The following is an 18841-nucleotide window of genomic DNA, read 5'->3' as shown; positions in this document are numbered from 1 at the left end:
ACCACTTGGAAAGAAGACAGGTCAAAGTCTGGTTAATGCCTGCAGTTACTTGAGTTCTATATACACACCACATGCATTTTTTTTGTTGGTGATTTTGTTCATTTGATAAGAGAGGTGGTATCAAGATTCCATCTGTCATTTGGGTGTTTTCCACAGGCCGGGGCTGCAGTTCCTGCATTTGATTCCTAGTACAGCAAGGAAGCAAATCTTCCTGCATAGGTTACCACCACCTTTCCCTCAAGGGAAGAACGCAATAGAAGACCAATCTCTTTCACACAAAGATGACACAATTGTGAGAAAGTCCAGAAACCTCCCTCTCCAGAAAGAGAAGGAGGACTGAGGAACTTTGTTGTAACCTTGGCTTAGGAGAAACAACTTTTTTCTTTTTTAAAGAACAGATTTTATTTTTTTTTAGAGCAGTTTTAGGTGTACAGAAAAATCATGACAAAGAGAGTTCCCATGTATTCCCTCTCCCCCTTGTATGTGTTTCTCCTATTAATAGTATCTTGCATTTGTAAGGTGCGTTTGTACAATAGATGAACCAATACCTGCACGTTGTTATTAACCGTAGTCTATAGTTTACATGAAGTTTCACTGTGTTACACAGCCCCATGGGTTCTGGCAAATGTATAATGTCATGTGTCCACCATTGTAGTATCCTACAGAATAGTCTTACTGCCCTAAACATTTCCCATGCTCCACCTTTTTATCTGCCTGCTCCCAAGACAGCCAGCTTTTAAAATGTGATGTTGCAATGCTTTGACCAGGAATAGTGCTCAGAGGCTAAGTGGCTATCTTAGTTTCAGTTTCCCAAAAGCACACCCTGAGACAAGAATTTGGGTCCAAATATTTATTTCTGAAGTGATGTTAGGAAGGGTGATGTGGAATTGGGGAAGTAAGAAAGGAAGCCAATAACCAAAAACCAAACCAAACCAGTTGCCATTGAGTTGACTCCAACTCACGACCACTCCATGTGTGTCGGAGTAGAACTGTGCTCCATAGGGTTTTTTTAGTGGTTGATTTTCCAGATGTAGATAGCCAGGACTTTCTTCTGAGGTGCCTCTGGGTGGACTCAAACCTCCAATATTATGCTTAGAAGCCGAAGGGATTAACCTTTTGTACCATCCAATGACTCCAAAGGGTGTGTCAATAAGTGTGTTATTATGCTGGACAAAAGAGCTCACTCCTGCTGGGGACCCTTTAAAATGCCATCCCTTGCCTCTAAGAAATGAAGAAACTTGAGTATTTAACTTCCAAATCTCATCTCTTTTGTACCCTCAGGCAGAGAGATGCATGTGGTATTGCACGTGTGAGAAGAGTAGGGGCTTCAGGTGCCCTCTAGGGTGGGCTGAGGGCGTCAGCTATGGCTGTCATATACCCAGGCTTTAGAATCTAATTCTGGATCCGCCTCTGATGTGCTGGGCAGACTGGGCAGCTATACTGGTCACTCCAGGGTGGAGGATGATGGAATACTCACTTACCTAAATATTTGAAGACTGCTGGTGATCCTCATTGTTAGGAGATGACATTGGCATTAGACAATTTTGTATGTATTAATATTTTTAAAATCTGGAGTTTATTTAATACCTTAAAATTGGTTAGCCTGTTTAGGAGGGAATAGTGTGGTTTGTGTGTGAGTGTGCTTGTCACTAAAGGAGGTTGATTGTACGTACCAGTGCACATATAATATGAAACTCTGTGCTTATTGTGCACATGTGAACTTAAGAGGGAATGGCAAAAAGTCTTGATTAGAAAATTGCCCTTCTACCCAATGTGATATGGGTAACTTGAAATATTTTCTTGAAATAGATCTGGAGGTTAGTATAACTGCTGGATGGAAACCATGTGCTTTTCTTGGGTCTTTTTACAAAACCCTCTTTTCTTACTGAGTGGTCTGCATGTTAAAATTAGGAACAGAAAGGTTGACCACACCAAAGCCTTCTCTGCTTTCTGGAAATCTGAAGCCCTTGATAATGATTGTGTGGAGTGAGAGCCAGTGTGGACAATAGTAGTAAAGTCGACCTTTCTCCCCCACGTGATCTGAGGGAAGGGGAAGATCACCAGGCACAGCCTGAGCGTGGGAAGGGAAGGCCAGAGTATAAAGCTGAAAGTAAGGGCACCATTAGCCAGAGTGGGCATCTTAGAAAGTTGTTTCTGTCAAAACTGGGCAGATTTAAGAGATGTATATATATATATATATATATATATATATATATATATATATATATATATATACGGGTGAACTCTCAGAGTGAACGGGCCATCAAATCCACTTTTTCAAATGACGCCTAGAGAAAAAATGGACACGTCGTTTTTCACTATTTGCCGTTAAGTCTTTTTGGTCTGGTAGGTTTACAGCCTAATGATTTTTAAATTGTGTTGGAATAAAGGCAACACATAGCTTTCTTGCCACTTGAATGCATTTTCAGTGGGCTTGGGGAGAGATGGGGCTTGAGGAAATACATAGTTCTAATTGCTAGAATTGTCTGAATAGATCCAAATGTGTGTGGCATCATTGTCATTTTAAACCTGTTTATTTCTCTATGTCTCTGTTTCTATCCATATATATAAAATAAACATATATATATATATATAATATAATTATGTCTACATATTGTGTGAGCCAAGATGCAGTCAGGAAAGCAGAAACCATACCAGTGACTTTAACAGAGAGAATTTAATCTACGGAATTTGTTAAACAGATAGTGGAAGACTAAAAATTGTTAAAGAGATAACAGATATGGTAAGCAGCTACCACCTCTTGGGCCACGGGAGCAGAGAAAAGAAGTTGGGGTTATCAGAAGCTTGGAGGTCTGAGATGGGTCTGGGGTGAGGGGGGCGATGAGGCTGATTCTTGGACTGTGGGGCAAAAATAAATGAAAAAATTCACAAAACTGGAGGCTGGAATCAAAAGCCGCTGCTGGGCCAAGAAGCAAGGGCAGGGAGATGCTCATGGGCACAAGAAGCCAATAGAACAGTGCAAGACTTGCAGTTCCCTCTGTCACCCCCTATTGGCAGGCCCTGGCAGAGAGCTGATGGCAACACAGAATGTGATTAGCAGAGTTCCGGCTCTAGCATTCAAAGCAGTGCTTGGAAGGGTGAGCTTGGAAATTAAACACAGTCATTTCATGACCACCACATAGACATATCATATTAAACCACGTGGAACTGTTGATGTTCGACTGAAGTATTTTTTAATTAAAAAAAAATTCATATGGTTCAAACTAATACAACCAAATGCATATTATATTCTATATAATTGAAATATATTTCATGTATTCATAAACTTTCACATCTTATACACACATATATGCAAATGTAGATTTAAGTTGGAGGGAGTCATTCGCACCCCTCCTTATGTTCAAGGAAGCTAGTGCCTAGTGCCATTCTCCGAATGAGATAGACTACACACTCACACACACACACGTGCTCGCGATCACACGCACGTGACCCACTAATAAGGCACATTCATCCTGAATTGTTAGCTGCTGTTGAGTCCATTCTGATTCATGGTGACCCCATGTACAACACAACGACATGTTGTCTGGTCCTGCGCCATCTACGTGCTTGTTGGTAAGTTTGAGTCCGTTTCCATTATTACAGCTATTGTGTCAACCCATCTCCTTGAAGGTTTCCCTCACATCACTGGCCCTCCACTTTAGCAAACATGATGTCTTTCTCCAGTGATCAGTCCCTACTGATGAGTCTCTCCTGATAACCTGTCCAAAATAAGCGAGTCGAAGTCTTCGACAATAGCCTGTGATCCGTAGGGTTCTCACTGGCTAATTTTCAGAAAGTAGATCGCCAGACCTCTCTTCTTAGTCTGTGTTAGTCTGGAAGCTCCACTGACACCTGTCCACCATGGGTGACCTCACTGGTGTTCGAAGTACCGGTGGCATAGATTCCAGCACTACAATATGACAAACATTCGTCCTGGGACTCTGTGATAATTGCCCCAATGTGTTTTTGTGTGATGCCCTTTACTTTTGCAATGTGTTTTCCCATCATGAATATATCATTTCTTCATTATCCTGTTGCCTTGAGTGTGACCCACTAAGTCTTCAAGAGTCCACAGTGGGTTAGATAGGAAGCTTAGGGGGCAGTGAGTTTATGTTAATGGAGAGGAACAATTTGGAAAAGGAGGGCGAGAATGGTTGCACCACTTGAAGAATGTAATCAAAGTCACTGAATTGTATATGTTGAAATTGTTGAATTGGTGTATATTTGGCTGTGTATATATAACAGCAACAAGAAGAAAATAAATTATGTAAAAAAAAAGAATCCATAGTGCACATGCTCCAAGCACAGTGAGGCTTGACCTAAGGCTTCTTGATATCTAGGTTAGCAGAGGGAGCACAGACCTCCCCTGGAGTTCCCTTAGGGATCTGAAGCCCCTTGGCATTGCTGTGGCCATGACGCTTTTCTTTGGAGGACCTGTCTGTTAGGCAGCTGTCTGTCTGTGTTTGCTTACCTGTGTGCGTTTTCAGGATGGGTTCTCCTAGTCTAAAAGAAGAAAGCTTTGCCTGAGTGTTCTTTTGGGGAGTGATTCAGAGGCCGTTGAGTAAGTTGACAGTGAAGGCACGTGGTGTGCCACTGTCTGGCTGCGTGAAACCTCGTTGAGCACTTGTCAATGGCCATTGCGTTTTTCCCCCGAAAGCCCTGTGCAAATTCCCATTTTTGTTTGTTTATTTGTTTTCTGTCATTCTCTTTAAATAGAGCGTAAGGGAAGAGAGAGACACCTGGCAAGACAGAAAAGAGAGCAGGGCTATATATCTAAAAATCACTGAGGTGTTTGTATAGCTACAATATGCAACTCATTTCAGGGAATTCCGCAGACAGCTCTTCCAAAGTGGGCATTTTCTCACGCACAACCCACTGGCCTTCTCTGGCTCCTGGGGCCCAAAGCCCCCTCTCTGCCTGACCGACCAATGCCACAATTTCAAAGGGATTCAACCGGTGTCCCAGTAATGCCGTCTCATTCTGCCAGTTTCACAATAGCAGGGAGCAGAGGAAACTGACAAATGGGCTATTTTTGAACAAGAAGTTGGCCCAACTGTCAGGCATAATAGCAGCCGTGTAATGTTTGTGGGATAGCCCGCTCATGAAAGATGACTTTATAATTGCCTTCCAGATTCCAAGGATAAGAGCATATGTTGAAATCAGCATAACCTTCTTAAGCTTTCAAAATCCAGCCTCCAGAGGCCCAAGAGACATGCTGGCAGCATCGCCCTTGGCTGTTCATACAACCACTGTCTCCCTTATTTACCCAAATGTGTTCTGGGCATTTTTGTTTACCCCTTACACTATCTGTTTGTGCCCTTTAACAGATCAAATAGCACCTATTACTACAGCGTGGCCTCTTTCCACAGCGACTAGTCATTGCCTTTACTGCTTATAAAATCCTTTTGTGTTTAATCCTCTCAGCACTTTCCTTTTTTTCTTCCCATCTGTCAGTGGGCTTTTGGGCCCCATGGGTCAGCATATCAACACTTCGCTCTTCCTACCCTGAAGACAGCTCCTGTTTTTGAAGCCTTTTCACTGAGGAAGGCTGCTGGGATAGCTTGCACAGGCCAAGTAGGAGTGGTGGAGTTAAAAAATAAAAACAAAATTGAACTGCATTTGGCTCAGTACAGTCTAATGTATACCAGATAAGTCTCTTGCTGATTTGGGGCTCTTCTCTGGACAAGTTTCACATCCCTATTCTGAGAGCACCCTGGTGGAATCAGACTTTCTGGTACAATATACCACCAGTTGCCGTCGAGTCGATTCCAACCCATTAGTGACCCCGTACGCGTGAGAGTAGAATCATGCCTCGCAGGGTTTTTAATGGCTGATTTTTCACAAGTAGGTCACCAGGCCTTTCTTCCAAGGTGCTTCTGGGTAGATGCGAACCTCCAGCCTTTCATTTGGCAGCCAAGTGCATTAACTGGTCCAAAGCAAAGGTGAATTGCAACACTCATTCTTTGTTGGGAAGATGGAATGTAGAATGTGATAAATATGGGGATGATCCCCCCTCATGCTGCCTTCTTCTGTTAAACATGGGAGTATTTGTGGGGTGTTTCTAGCCCTGGGGACAAAGGATACAGAAAAAAATAGATTCTTTGCTTTTCTTGGTATTTCTTAAACCTCACCCTTCCCATGTAAGTTGCTTGCCCATTCTCAAGTAGTTACTAAAGGGAAGGTGGGTGAAGTTTTCACAGACTCAAGTCAACAGGTAGAATGGTAAGTGACATGCAGCTAGACTTCTGATGGCAAGATGAGAAAGTTCCTGTTTTCTTACAGCTGTGTTCCTTAGCTTAGTGTTAGAAACAATGGGACGAGGTTTATTTTTAACCGTAGACGTCGATGACCCTGGGACTAAGACTTAGCAACGCAGGGGCTGCGGGGAGGGGTTATGGAGTCTCAAAGTGCAGTCTGGGGGCCTCCTGCATCAGAATTATCCAGAATGCTTGGCAGATATGTGATTCCCTAGGTCCACCCCTAGGAATTAGACCTGCTAATTCAAAATATCTGGAAATGGGGCCTGAAGGTTTATATGATTAATAAGTACTTCCAGTGACTCCAACTCACACCAAAGTTTGAAAATCACTTTTATCAAGGGCCAAATGATTACTCTAAGTGGGATCAGTAAAGATAACACATTTCCCTCTGCCTTGGGTAGAAGAATGTATTATTTGTACATACCAGGAAAGTACATCCAGGCTTATTCTATGAAGCTAGTTTATCTGAGAAATATAATGGAAAGATGTAGTTTTGGGAGGCTTGTCTCCTTCATTCTGGTTCGAATGGATCACTTGACTATAATCTCATCTCACATGCTGTTTAATTTTATCTGCATGCAATTCTGCCCCATGCAGTTTAATGTATACCAGCTAAGTCTTCTGTTGATACAGGGTTTTTCTCTGGGACATAGTTTCACATTCCTATTTTGATAACACCCACTGTGGACTCAGTATTTTGCAAGCAAAATAGCAAAAGAAGAGTCAAAACAACCTTCTCCTCTTTATTCTTTGGAGGGCTGGCTAGATGGGGATATTATCATTAACTGAACACGAATGCTAATCAGCAAACCCTTCTTGTTTTAACCATGGCTGTGAAGCATTTACCTAAAGCATTAATGTAGAAAGCCTTAGTGAGGACCTTATGATGCCTCAAAGTGACCTTTTGGAGGACAAATTCTCATAAAACTCTAGGACTCAAGTTGTAGCTGAAGAAAATATAACTTCCGGAGAAAGCTTCCCTCCCCGCCTTCTCATCTAGAGGTCAGTGGTGTTGTTGTTGTTAGGTGCTGTTGACTCTGACTCACAGTGACCCTATGTACAACAGAACAAAACACTGCCCGGTCGTGCACCACCCTCACAATTGTTGCTATGCTTGTGCCCACTGGGGCAGCCACTGTGTCAACTCATCTCGTTAAAGGTCTTCCTCTTTTCTGCCGACCTTGTACTTTACCAAGCATGATGTCCTTCTCCAGGGACTAATCCCTCCTGACAATATGTCCAAAGTATGTGAGACACAGTCTCCCCATCCTTGCTTCTAAGGAGCATCCTGGTTGTACTTCTTCCAAGACAGATTTGTTTATTCTTTTGGGAGTCCATGGTAAATTCAACATTCTTTGCCAACACCGCAATTCAAAGGTGTCAATTCTTCTAGAGGAAAGTACAGTATAGAAACACAATTTGATAAAGACTTAGTAACTAAAAAAACAAAAACAAACGAACAAAAAACCAGTTGCCGTTGAGTCGACCCTGACTGGTGGCAGCCCCGTTGAGCCGACCCTGACCCGTGGCAGCCCCGTCGAGCCGACCCTAACCCGTGGCAGCCCCGTGTGTGTCAACCAGTTGAGCCGACCCTGATTCATGGCAGCTCCATTGAGCCGACCCTGACCCGTGGCAGCCCCGTGTGTGTCAACCAGTTGAGCCGACCCTGACTCGTGGCAGCCCCGTGTGTGTCAACCAGTTGAGCCGACCCTGACTCGTGGCAGCTCCATTGAGCCGACCCTGACCCGTGGCAGCCCCGTGTGTGTCAACCAGTTGAGCTGACCCTGACCCGTGGCAGCCCCGTGTGTGTCAACCAGTTGAGCTGACCCTGACCCGTGGCAGCCCCGTGTGTGTCAACCAGTTGAGCCGACCCTGACCTGTGGCAGCCCCGTGTGTGTCAACCAGTTGAGCCGACCCTGACTCGTGGCAGCTCCATTGAGCCGACCCTGACTCGTGGCAGCCCCGTGTGTGTCAACCAGTTGAGCTGACCCTGACCCGTGGCAGCCCCGTGTGTGTCAACCAGTTGAGCCGACCCTGACCCGTGGCAGCCCCGTGTGTGTCAACCAGTTGAGCTGACCCTGACCCGTGGCAGCCCCGTGTGTGTCAACCAGTTGAGCCGACCCTGACCTGTGGCAGCCCCGTGTGTGTCAACCAGTTGAGCCGACCCTGACCCGTGGCAGCCCCATTGAGCCGACCCTGACCCATGGCAGCCCCGTGTGTGTCAACCAGTTGAGCCAACCCTGACTCGTGGCAGCCCCGTGTGTGTCAACCAGTTGAGCCGACCCTGACCCGTGGCAGCCCCATTGAGCCGACCCTGACCCGTGGCAGCCCCATCAAGCTGACCCTGACCTGTGGCAGCCCCGTTGAGCCGACCCTGACTCGTGGCAGCCCCGTGTGTGTCAGAGGAGAGCTGTGTTCTGCAGGATTGTCAACGGCAGACTTTTTCAAAGCAGATCATCAGGACTTTGTTCTGAGTCACTTCTGGGTGGACCCAAATCTCTAATCTTCTGGTCGGCAGCCGAGCATCTTAATCATTTGCACCACCCTGGGGCTCCTTAGTAATTAAAGATTCCAGTAAATCGAGGCTTCTCTGTATGGCTCTGAATTAAAATATAAATTTTCAATATCCAGACAAAAGAGGAGAGCTGCCTTTGTCACAGGTGTGTTGTTCTGCCACCCTGGCCATCCTAACTTCTCACGTTGGTGCAACACCACAGAAAGTAAAACAGGCTCCCGGAACGTAGATATTTCCATACGCTCCCACACACTGTTCCCTTCAGAGCAGCAATTTGCCTACACTCAACCTCTCCCTGTTTGTGCTCAAAATCAGACAGGCTTTCCCTGAACCCCTAGAGCTAACAGTCCTGGTAATCTTTGCCCTTCACAAATGAGTCTTTTGTGCTGTTGTTGCTGGACTTGGCTTGCTGTCTTTCTTTCCCTTTCATTCTTTTTTTTAAAGGAACAATAAGTGCAAACAGCTCAGGAGAAAAGGGGGAGGTGGTGGTGAGGAACCATGACTCTGGTTGGTCAACCATGATGACACAGTTTATGAGTTTGGAGGATTCGGTTGTCAAGGGATGCAGGGCAGGATCACCTCCTAAGGAAATAATGTGGTCACATGACTAAGAGCAAAGGATGAGAGAAACCGTGAGGTTTCTGCTGCTGAACAATGACCAAGTTCACTGGCGTTATCAGGTGCATGGGGGAGAATAGGCCCTCATTGTTAAGGCAGCATCAGCACCTGCCTCTCTGTTTTCCCTTGCCACGACATTAAGTCTATCTTGTCAATCTGGAGACAGGTTGGCATAGAACATAACCACTGATGGATTTTTAACCAGTCAAGGCACTGAAATGGCTTGTCCTTGTTGATATGTGTCTTTGAATACTCCTCTACCAGGTACATAAGTACATGAGTCACCAAAACCTTTACCAGGCACCATGATGCGTGGTGTCCAGCTTAACCCTTCACTGAATCGTTGTATGTATTTGTCTCACTATCATATGTTGAATCCTAAGACTTGGCAAATTTAAACTTGGCAAGATATGAACACTAGCATTTCCAGTATTCTTTTTTTTTCCCCCTTTAAGTCTAGGTAAAATTTCTTTTTTTATACATCTTTTAAATTGAGGTGTAATATACATACTGCATCTATTTATTTTGATGAATTTTTATATATGTACACACTTATGTAACCACAATCCATATTAAGAATATTTCTAGCAGCCCCAAAAGGCTCCCTTCTGCCCCTTCCTAGTTAATATCCACTCCCCATCTGAAGAATACTATTCTGACTTCACATAAATTTTGCCTATTCTTGAACTTACTATAAATGGAACAACATAGAACTTATTCTTTTGAATCTTGCTTCTTTCATTCAGAATTATGTCTATGATCTCCATGTTGTTGCATTCTTTCTTATCGTTATGTAATATTTCATTGCGAATATACCGTAAATATTTATCCATTCTACTGTTGATGGATATTGGGTTGTTTCCAGTTTGGAGCTCCAATGAAAATTCTTATCCAAGTCTTTTGGTGGATATATACACTCATTTCTGTTGCATATGCCAGGATTTTTGGAATTGCTAAGTTACAAGGTAAACACATATATTTAGCTTTCAGAGATACGGTCAAACGTTTGATATTCTTTCAAAAAGTTAGTAATGTAAAGTTAATCTAGATATAAGAAAACATAGATTTAGAACATTCAGATTACCCATAATATTAGGCTAGAGGAGAACGCCGCTCTTGATGTTTTTGATATTTGTTCCCAAGCCATCTCAAAAACTATATTTAGCAAATTGGATGATGGTTGAATGCCAGTTATTCATAGTTGTCCATCTGATTCAAAGAACCAAACCAAACCAAATAGTGCTGTCGAGACGATTCTGACTCATAGCCACCCTATAGGACACAGCAGAACTGCCCCATAGTGTTTCCAAGGCTGCAATCTTTAAGGAAGCAGACCGCCATATTTCCTCCTGCAGAGCATCTGGTGGGTTCAAATGGCCAACCTTTTGCTAGCAGCAGAGCGCTTTAACTACTACACCACCAGGGTTCCTTGATTCAAAGACAGATATCCAGAAAGGAGACAAAAGCTCTTTCATGTTGATGCATTGTGGGGTTGGCAACCAATGTCACTAAACAATTTGTGTATCAATTATTTAACGAGAAAATAATTTGCTTTGTAAAATTTCACCTAAAGCGCACACACACACACACACACAAAGTTGTTGCAGAAAGCGGTGGTATTTCACGCCTTTGCGTGTAGCTTAAAATTCATGGATCAGAATCAGGTGCACATCATTCAACTTCATGAAGGTAATTAAGCTGAAGGATGTGTAGCTGATTCTTTTAAGCTACAGGCAAAGGCATGAAATACCACTGCTCTGAAACTGGCGGTTGAAACATTTAGTGAGAAGAACTGCCACATCACATTGGACAAGACATGAATACAAGGAGAGGTCAAGAACTGGGAACAGCAAGTCAAAGGACCACATGTGCAAAACATTTGACACATTATCACAGATGTTAGTTGTTGAGTCAGCTTCAACTCACGGCAACTCCATGTACAACAGAACAAAATGTTGTCCAGTCCTGCACCATATTCATGACCGATGATATCCTCAAGTCCAGTATTATGGCCACTGTGTGTTTTGAGTGCCTTCCAACCTAGGGGACTCATCTTCCAGCACTATGCCAGACAATGTTCCGGTACGATCCATAGGGTTTTCCTTGGCTAGATTTTGAAAATACCTTACCAGGGATTTCTTCTAGTCCATCTTAGTCACCTTGGGTGACCCTGCTGGTATTCGAAATACCAGTGACATAGCTTCCAGCAACATGCAAGCCACTGCAGTAGGACGAACTGACAGATGGGTGGTGGTGATCACACATAATCTTTAGAAAAAGCCCTATGGAGTTGGCCCTATTATTGCTCCAATTACAGATAATGAAACTGAGGCTTAGAAAGGCCAGGAGATTTACATAAGGTAATTCCATTAGTAAGTTACCAAGACAGAGCTCCAAGTGTATTTAAAGTGTCCAGAGTTTTATTGGAGTTTCATTATGTAGGCAAGATTGATGTGACTCAATCTCTAGCGTTGCTCTTTTCTCAGGAAATGGAGCTGATATCATTTGACTCAAAACCCCAACCCTCTAGTCACATGGTTGGTCTGTCTGGCATGACTAGCTCCAATTCTGAGTCATCAGTAGCATAAGCTATCTAGTGGCCCACCTGGTTAATATAACTACCAGGTGTGATCTGAGGGTCCTACCATGAATAACAAATATTCTTCCCATCGCACAGGAAATTCCAAGGGTTTAGAGGTTGTGAGGTTATCTCCCAAGAACTGGGGACAATGCCAGCCAAATTCTTTGTTACACAGGCCCCCAGTACCTCCTTTTTTTTTTTTTTTTCATCTCAGAAAGACCTATGGCCAAACCTGATTTGCTACTCCCTTCTACTCCTTTCCTTCTCCATTAGAAATATCGATTAGCCCCAGAAATTCACTGGCATTGTAGGAACATTTAAAATAATTGGAAATAAGGGAAGTTTAACCAGTCATTGCCTTATTATGTATGAGATGCCAAGCCAGCCATAGGAAAAATGACTAATAAGGTGCACATTTCTCGGCACTTCCAACCTCTTGATTCTTATTAAGAATACCTGTACTTCATTTTTCCATCCTCTACAGGATTGTGGAAATCCTGGTTGCATAGTGGCTAAGCACTGTGGCTGCTAACCAAAAGGTCGGCAGTTCAAATCCACCAGGTGCTCCTTGGAAACTCTACGGGGCAGTTCTACTCTGTCCTACAGGGTCGCTGTGAGTCAGGATCAACTCGATGGCAAGTTTTTTTTTTTTTTTGCCTTCAGGATTGTGAAGAAAAATTAGACACTGACTCAATTTGCTAAGCACTGATAGTTTGACCTCTACCCTGCCCACCTCAAACTGTCATTTTATCCCATTACTCCCCCTCTGCCTTTTCCTCTTGCTCTGTCCCACACTTATACTTCTAGTGCCAATTATTTCTATGACCTGACTCCCTGGATCCTAAATTTTCCCAAATTAAAACATCCTTTGAGCCATCCTAGCCATACTTGAGAGATTTCATTCCTCCTAACATACACGCACACACACACATACACACACACACACACGGACACACCTATATACTCCTGATCCTGGAGTTCAATAATGAACTCAACCAAGATGGTCTTTTTGGGATGTCTCAAAAGGCATTGTAGTTTTTTTTGCTCAGTATCTTCTGTGTTGCTTAACCTTGTTCATTGATGTAGATTGGTTGGGCCTTGGGGCTTGAGGAAACAGTGATTATGGACTAGTTTAGAAACTGCCGGTTGATATTTCCTGACACATGGCTCATTGAGGAGGGCATCATAGCAGATAATGCTCAGGAGTGCCTTGCCCTTTGGATCAATGAGACAACCTTGAAAGTAGCACTTTAAAAATGTTTGAAGGACCACTTGGCCTTTCTGTGCCCTGTGTGAGATGCTCCTGGACATGGGCAGAGGCACCTGACCTTCTCAAGGCCCATCGTCCTCGTCCATGTTCTGCCTTCTACCTCCGCCAATAGGACTCATTTCAGTTTTGGTTGACTGTAATATTTATCTATTACTCCTACATTTGTGGGTCATGAAATGGTGAAACATTTTGTCTACCAACCGTTATTAGTATGATAAGCAACACTGGAAAATGCAAAGCCTGGAAAATGCAAAGCTAATAAAATATTTTAGAACTTAACCAGAGGCAAAAAAAGGGTGGGAGACATGATATATAAATTTCCGTAAGGTCCTAATTTTTTGTTTATAAATTACGTTTATTTACACTTAAAAATTCATTTATTAATTTTTAATTAAAGTCTTTTAATTAAAATAAAGTCTCATTTATCAATAGTTCATTTATATTAAATGTATATTGGTATTAGTCAATTTTCTAAACTCATAAATGCAATATGCACTTTATTCAATACATAAAAAAATACATAGACGTCTTAATTGATGTTTCCTTTTTCTTAGGTTCTGATGAAGCAGCAATATATCTATATGTGTAGCACATTTACACCAATATCTCTGTTAGATTACTTTATTTTAAGATGGTAATACTCGCTCATTTGTTAGCCCTATAATACAAACTCCTGTCCCTTGAAAAATTTTTTTTTTTTTTAGATGAATTAGCTCAATCTTGGAGAATTCTTTAGCAGTTTTTAGTTTAACAAGATGAGCTAGGCTTGGCTTTTGGCAAATGCTCAAATATTGTTCTGACTTATTGTGGGTGGAAATATCCTTCTCAAATAACATCCCCAAAGCCTGAATTCATACGAATGACAACTTTGCATTTGTTTCAAAATGAAAAGAAGTACATTTTCCCTGTACTATAGGGAATGTTAAGCCTAAAGAGATGTGGCTTCTTTTTATGTTAGTCTTGTCACTCAAAATTATAAAAGAAGTGCACTGGAGATCTTTGGAATTTGCTTAGCAAAGAAATTATTTCAAGTTGCCCAAGTTCTATAAATTTTGAGAGCCATTCATGATGAAAATAAATAGGTAACCATTACGACATCTATATAGTGGAATCCACAGTTTTCCACAAATCACTCTTGATTGGCTGTGCCCCAATTCTGCACGGTAGTTTAAACTATCCTCACACTTTTGAGTCTTTATTTTAAAATATCATACCTATTATGTAGAAATATTGAGTATCAGTTTTGTTTGTGAATTTTCCCATTTCCGGGAGGTCTTACTATTCTGGCTCCTTTGACTTCAAAATTCTGAATTGTCACATTTGAGAATCACTATTTTCTCACAGTCAGTGCTTTTTAAAGAAGTTTTTCTGAGCCTCTGTTTGGACCAGCTTGTTCTGTTCCAGCTGTGATTGGGGAGAGGAGCAGGGCAGGTGTGGGAAAGGGCAAGAAGGAAGACGCTGCCACCATCAGCTCTTGTATCAGCTGCTGTGCTGCTTTTAGTTCTTATCAAGCTTACTATGTTTTCATAAGGGTGGCAGGACTCAGGCCATTCCTAGGAGTCACTATATTGGATTTGGGTCAATTACACACTCCCCACTGTTCTCCACCTGTCTCTGAATTTTAAGGAAAGCTTCAACACAAAAATCAGAAAGAACTACTTGGCTCTGAAGTGAAAGTCTTAGGGCAGCTCCAAGAGTCTCAGATTTGAAATGCTTTCCCCTACCTTTCAGAAGATTTTGCTGACCCTCCTGTCCTTCACGAATCTTCTTCTGTGGCCCATTAAACAAAAGATTACTAAACATTTTTATCCACCAGAGAAATGCAACAACAGAACAGTCAAAATATAAAAGACTGATATCAAATGGTGCCAATGATGTGAAGCAACTGGAACTCTCGTGCACTCCTAGTTTTAATGCGTTGTTTTATTCGTTGCTTTCCATTTGTGTATGTGTGTATGTATCTTCTTTTTAATTCACCTTGTTCAGAGTAAAATAACTCCAATTTTTTCATATCTTATTTATTTTTTTGTCTGAGTTCTTTGATTAATTATTCATATGACTTCCCTTCCCACCCACTTCCATTATATTTATGGTTCAGTAAATAAAAAATAAACTGTGCACATTCTGCTAAATAATAAAAGTGGAACCAGTTAGTGTGTGGTATATTTTGAATAGTTGAAAGCCTTCATCTTTGAACATAGACTTTTGGGAACTTGGTTTTCAAAAGTAATAAGTTTTGTTCATGATTTTCAATTGTCCTTATATCTCGTCAGCTTTATTTTCTCTAAGGTGTTTCCAAGTGTGTCTTTTTTAGCAACTCAAAAGTACTACCTTACTTTTTCTCTCTCATTTGTCAGAAGACATGGTTTTTAGGTCTACTAAGAGCTGTGGAGGAACATGCAAGGATATGGAAAGTCTCTTGGATGTTATCAGCTGGGAAACAAGGACATACGTGGGCATTGTCTACACAGCTTTGTCATAAGAACAGGGTTCCTGAGTATGCTGAAACCCAAACAATCCTCGTGGTCATCATTAGTGTTATTCATAAATGTTTCCTATTTTCCTTCCAACCACTTGGTCTGATTTCCTTGATGTCAGGTATGGTCATATGACTTATTTCGGCTAATGACTTGTAAGCAGAAGAGATGCAGATTAACTTGGGAGAAAGCTTTAAAAAAGCTAGTACATAATTCATCATCCTCTGTCTTTCCATTTGCTGTGGTGAGCAGTAATATTCCACATAGTGGCTCTTTGTCAGCCTTGTTCCCAGAACCAGCTGACCCATGATGGACATGTAGCATGAGCAATAAATTAAATTTTTGAGGTTTTAGGGAACTGAGTTTTTTGTTTTGTTCCTGCAACATAATACAGCTCATTCCGAAACTTTACAGACAGATTCAGTAATTGGTCACTGAAAGACCAATTTTATTAACATACTCCAAACAATAGAACTTCATACACCAGAGAACACAGTCATTCCCAGTAGGCAAATGGGACTGGAAAGATACCTGATGACTCAGAATCCAGAGGCACACAGGAAAAATCATCCTTTCTTGCTCTGCCATTCTCTGCCAAACTCCTGAGCACTAGTGAATCATGGTCCTGTGACTAACAGTGTGAGTAGGGTCACAAAGAATCAATAAACCATTGCATTTTATATCAGGAGTCCACCAGTCTCTCCGGTTGTTCATGGTTGAGAGTTTTTAGGATTTAGTGGAGTTTTCTGGTAAATAATGGTTGTTTATTCTAATTTAAGTTTGAGACTATCTAGATGCTTCTCAACTCCCCATGATAAGAAATGGAGCTGACCCACACTAAAGGTGGTTGCAGTTATTAACTGCTGTTGAGTCAGTCCCCAACTTATGGTGACCCTATGTACAATGAATGCTGTCAGGTCCTATGCCATCACTATGATTGATTGTGAATAGGACCATTGTGATCCATAGGGTTTTCTTTGGTTAATTTTTGGAAGTAGATCTCCAGGCCTTTCTTCCAAGTCCTTCTTAGTCTGGAAACTCCAATGAAACCTACTTACTTTAAAGGTAGTTGTTTAAATAGCAGACACTCTTATATACACTCAGCCTGGTTAGTACTTTCTAGGTCTTCTATTCTGGTTTGTTATTTTTAAGATTAAAAATCTAAAGCCTAGAAAAGTTAAATGACCAGGTCACAGCTACAGAGCATGTAAGAGGCAGAGTCCAACCTGGAACCCAAGCCCCAAGTCACCAGCAGAGGACTCTTGACACACACTAACTTGGGGGTTTGCCTAGAACCAGGACAGAAATAGAAGGTGGGTCACTTTAGATCTTGGTTCTCAAAACATTTTCTGAAAATGTCCCTAAATGGGTCATGAGGGCTGTTTGTACCAGTACCTCATTGGAATGCTAACTAAAAGAGAGAAACAGGAAACTTTGGGGATTGAAGAGAGAAGGTAGAATAGAGAAAGGAAAGTCATTTACCCACGAGTGACTTTACAACTCAAATTTCACCAACTATAGCATAAAAGTGTTGGGCTTCAGCTCCCAGTGGAGACCCACATTTGTAGTGAAACCAAAGATCTGCTGCTGCCCTTATCTCGGCCACTCTTAGCTATCACTGGGAAAACCATGCTGGAATGGAAAGCAAGAGGAGGTCAGGAACCTCCCAACAGATTACAAGCATGAGGTCAGCCCTCAGGTCCCAAGAGATCTGCTGTAAAAGACGAGTGGCCACAGTCACTGACTTAGATAAGAAAATTGGCTGGCCTCCCCTCTGCTTATCAACGAGCCAGTGTTTCAAAAGCTGCCTAAGAATGGGGGAGTAACTGAGGAGCAGAGTTCCACAGAGCATCCCTGAGGAAATGGTATCAAGTAACTCCATGTCCTTGAGTGTCTCGTCTTTTTTTACTCCTCCCGAGGTTTTTTGGCTTCTCGCCGGAAGTCTCATCTCTTTTCTCCTTACTTTTGCTCGAAGAGTAAAATGAGAAGTATTAGGAGTCCCCGGGTGGTGCAAAAGGTTAAGCACTGGGCTACTAACCAAAAGGTGGGTGGCTCAAAGCCACCTAGAGGCAATTTGGGACAAAAGCCTGGTGATCTGCTTCCAGAAGGTCACAGCCGTGAAAACCCTATGGAACTCAGTTCTACCCTAACACATGAGTTGGACTTGACTCTACAGAGAAGTGAACTGGGAAGGAGTCCCCAAAATGTAATGGATGGAAGGGTATGGTGCACATAATCATTTATCTGATCCAAGCTGTTCCTACCTTAAACATTGTAGGATTTCCTGGCTCAGGCACAGATTCCCCTCTGGCATGTGTAAGTGTATGGTATCTACTTTTTAATTCACCTTTATTCAGAAAAAACTAATGGCATTTATTTATTTTGATCTTATTCATTTATGTATTTATATTACTGTCCTTCCACTCCTTCCAATTATATCCAATGGTTCAATAAGTAAAAAAAAAAAAAAAATGTATATGCTCTGCTAAATAATAAAGGTGGATCCAGTTAATGTTTTGTGTAGGGGTTGGTTTCAGGACCCTGTACATCCTTATTTTTAGATTGCTCTTATTCCCTGAACTTGAATCTCCTTCACCAGGATCTAATGCCGGGAGATGTCTTATGGCATTTGAGCACTAGGGAAGTGCTGAAAGCATTGGATGAAATAGGTAACTTCCAGAACAGTGAGAGGCTGCCTGGTTTCCCACACAGCTCCTTTGTTACACTTATCTCTGGAAGCCTTTGTATTAACATCTGTGGCTCTAACCACAAACCTCCTTGAGCTAAGAAGACCAATTTTTCCCAAGGAAGGTGATTTTCTGGGTGTGCCAAATTGGTCTAGTGACCTATTTCACATCCTCGAACTTTCCAAACAAAGTTCACAACCTCAGGCTTGCTCAAGATGGGCTAGATTTAGGATGAAAGAACAAAACTGTACCATTCGAATAAAATAAAAGGAATTGTACAGGGAGGGGGCCAGCGTTCATGAAATGAGGAGAAGTTAGGGTAATTAGAGGAGATTGACACCCCAGGGACAAAAGATGGCCAATTCCAGAACAGTGCTGACTAATGTTCAGTACTAAGATGTTTTCTATACTGTGTTGAATATAATTTCCTCCT

Source organism: Loxodonta africana, chromosome 24 (genome assembly GCF_030014295.1).
Source record: "Loxodonta africana isolate mLoxAfr1 chromosome 24, mLoxAfr1.hap2, whole genome shotgun sequence".
Lineage (NCBI taxonomy): Eukaryota > Metazoa > Chordata > Mammalia > Proboscidea > Elephantidae > Loxodonta > Loxodonta africana.
This window is presented reverse-complemented; position numbering follows the sequence as displayed.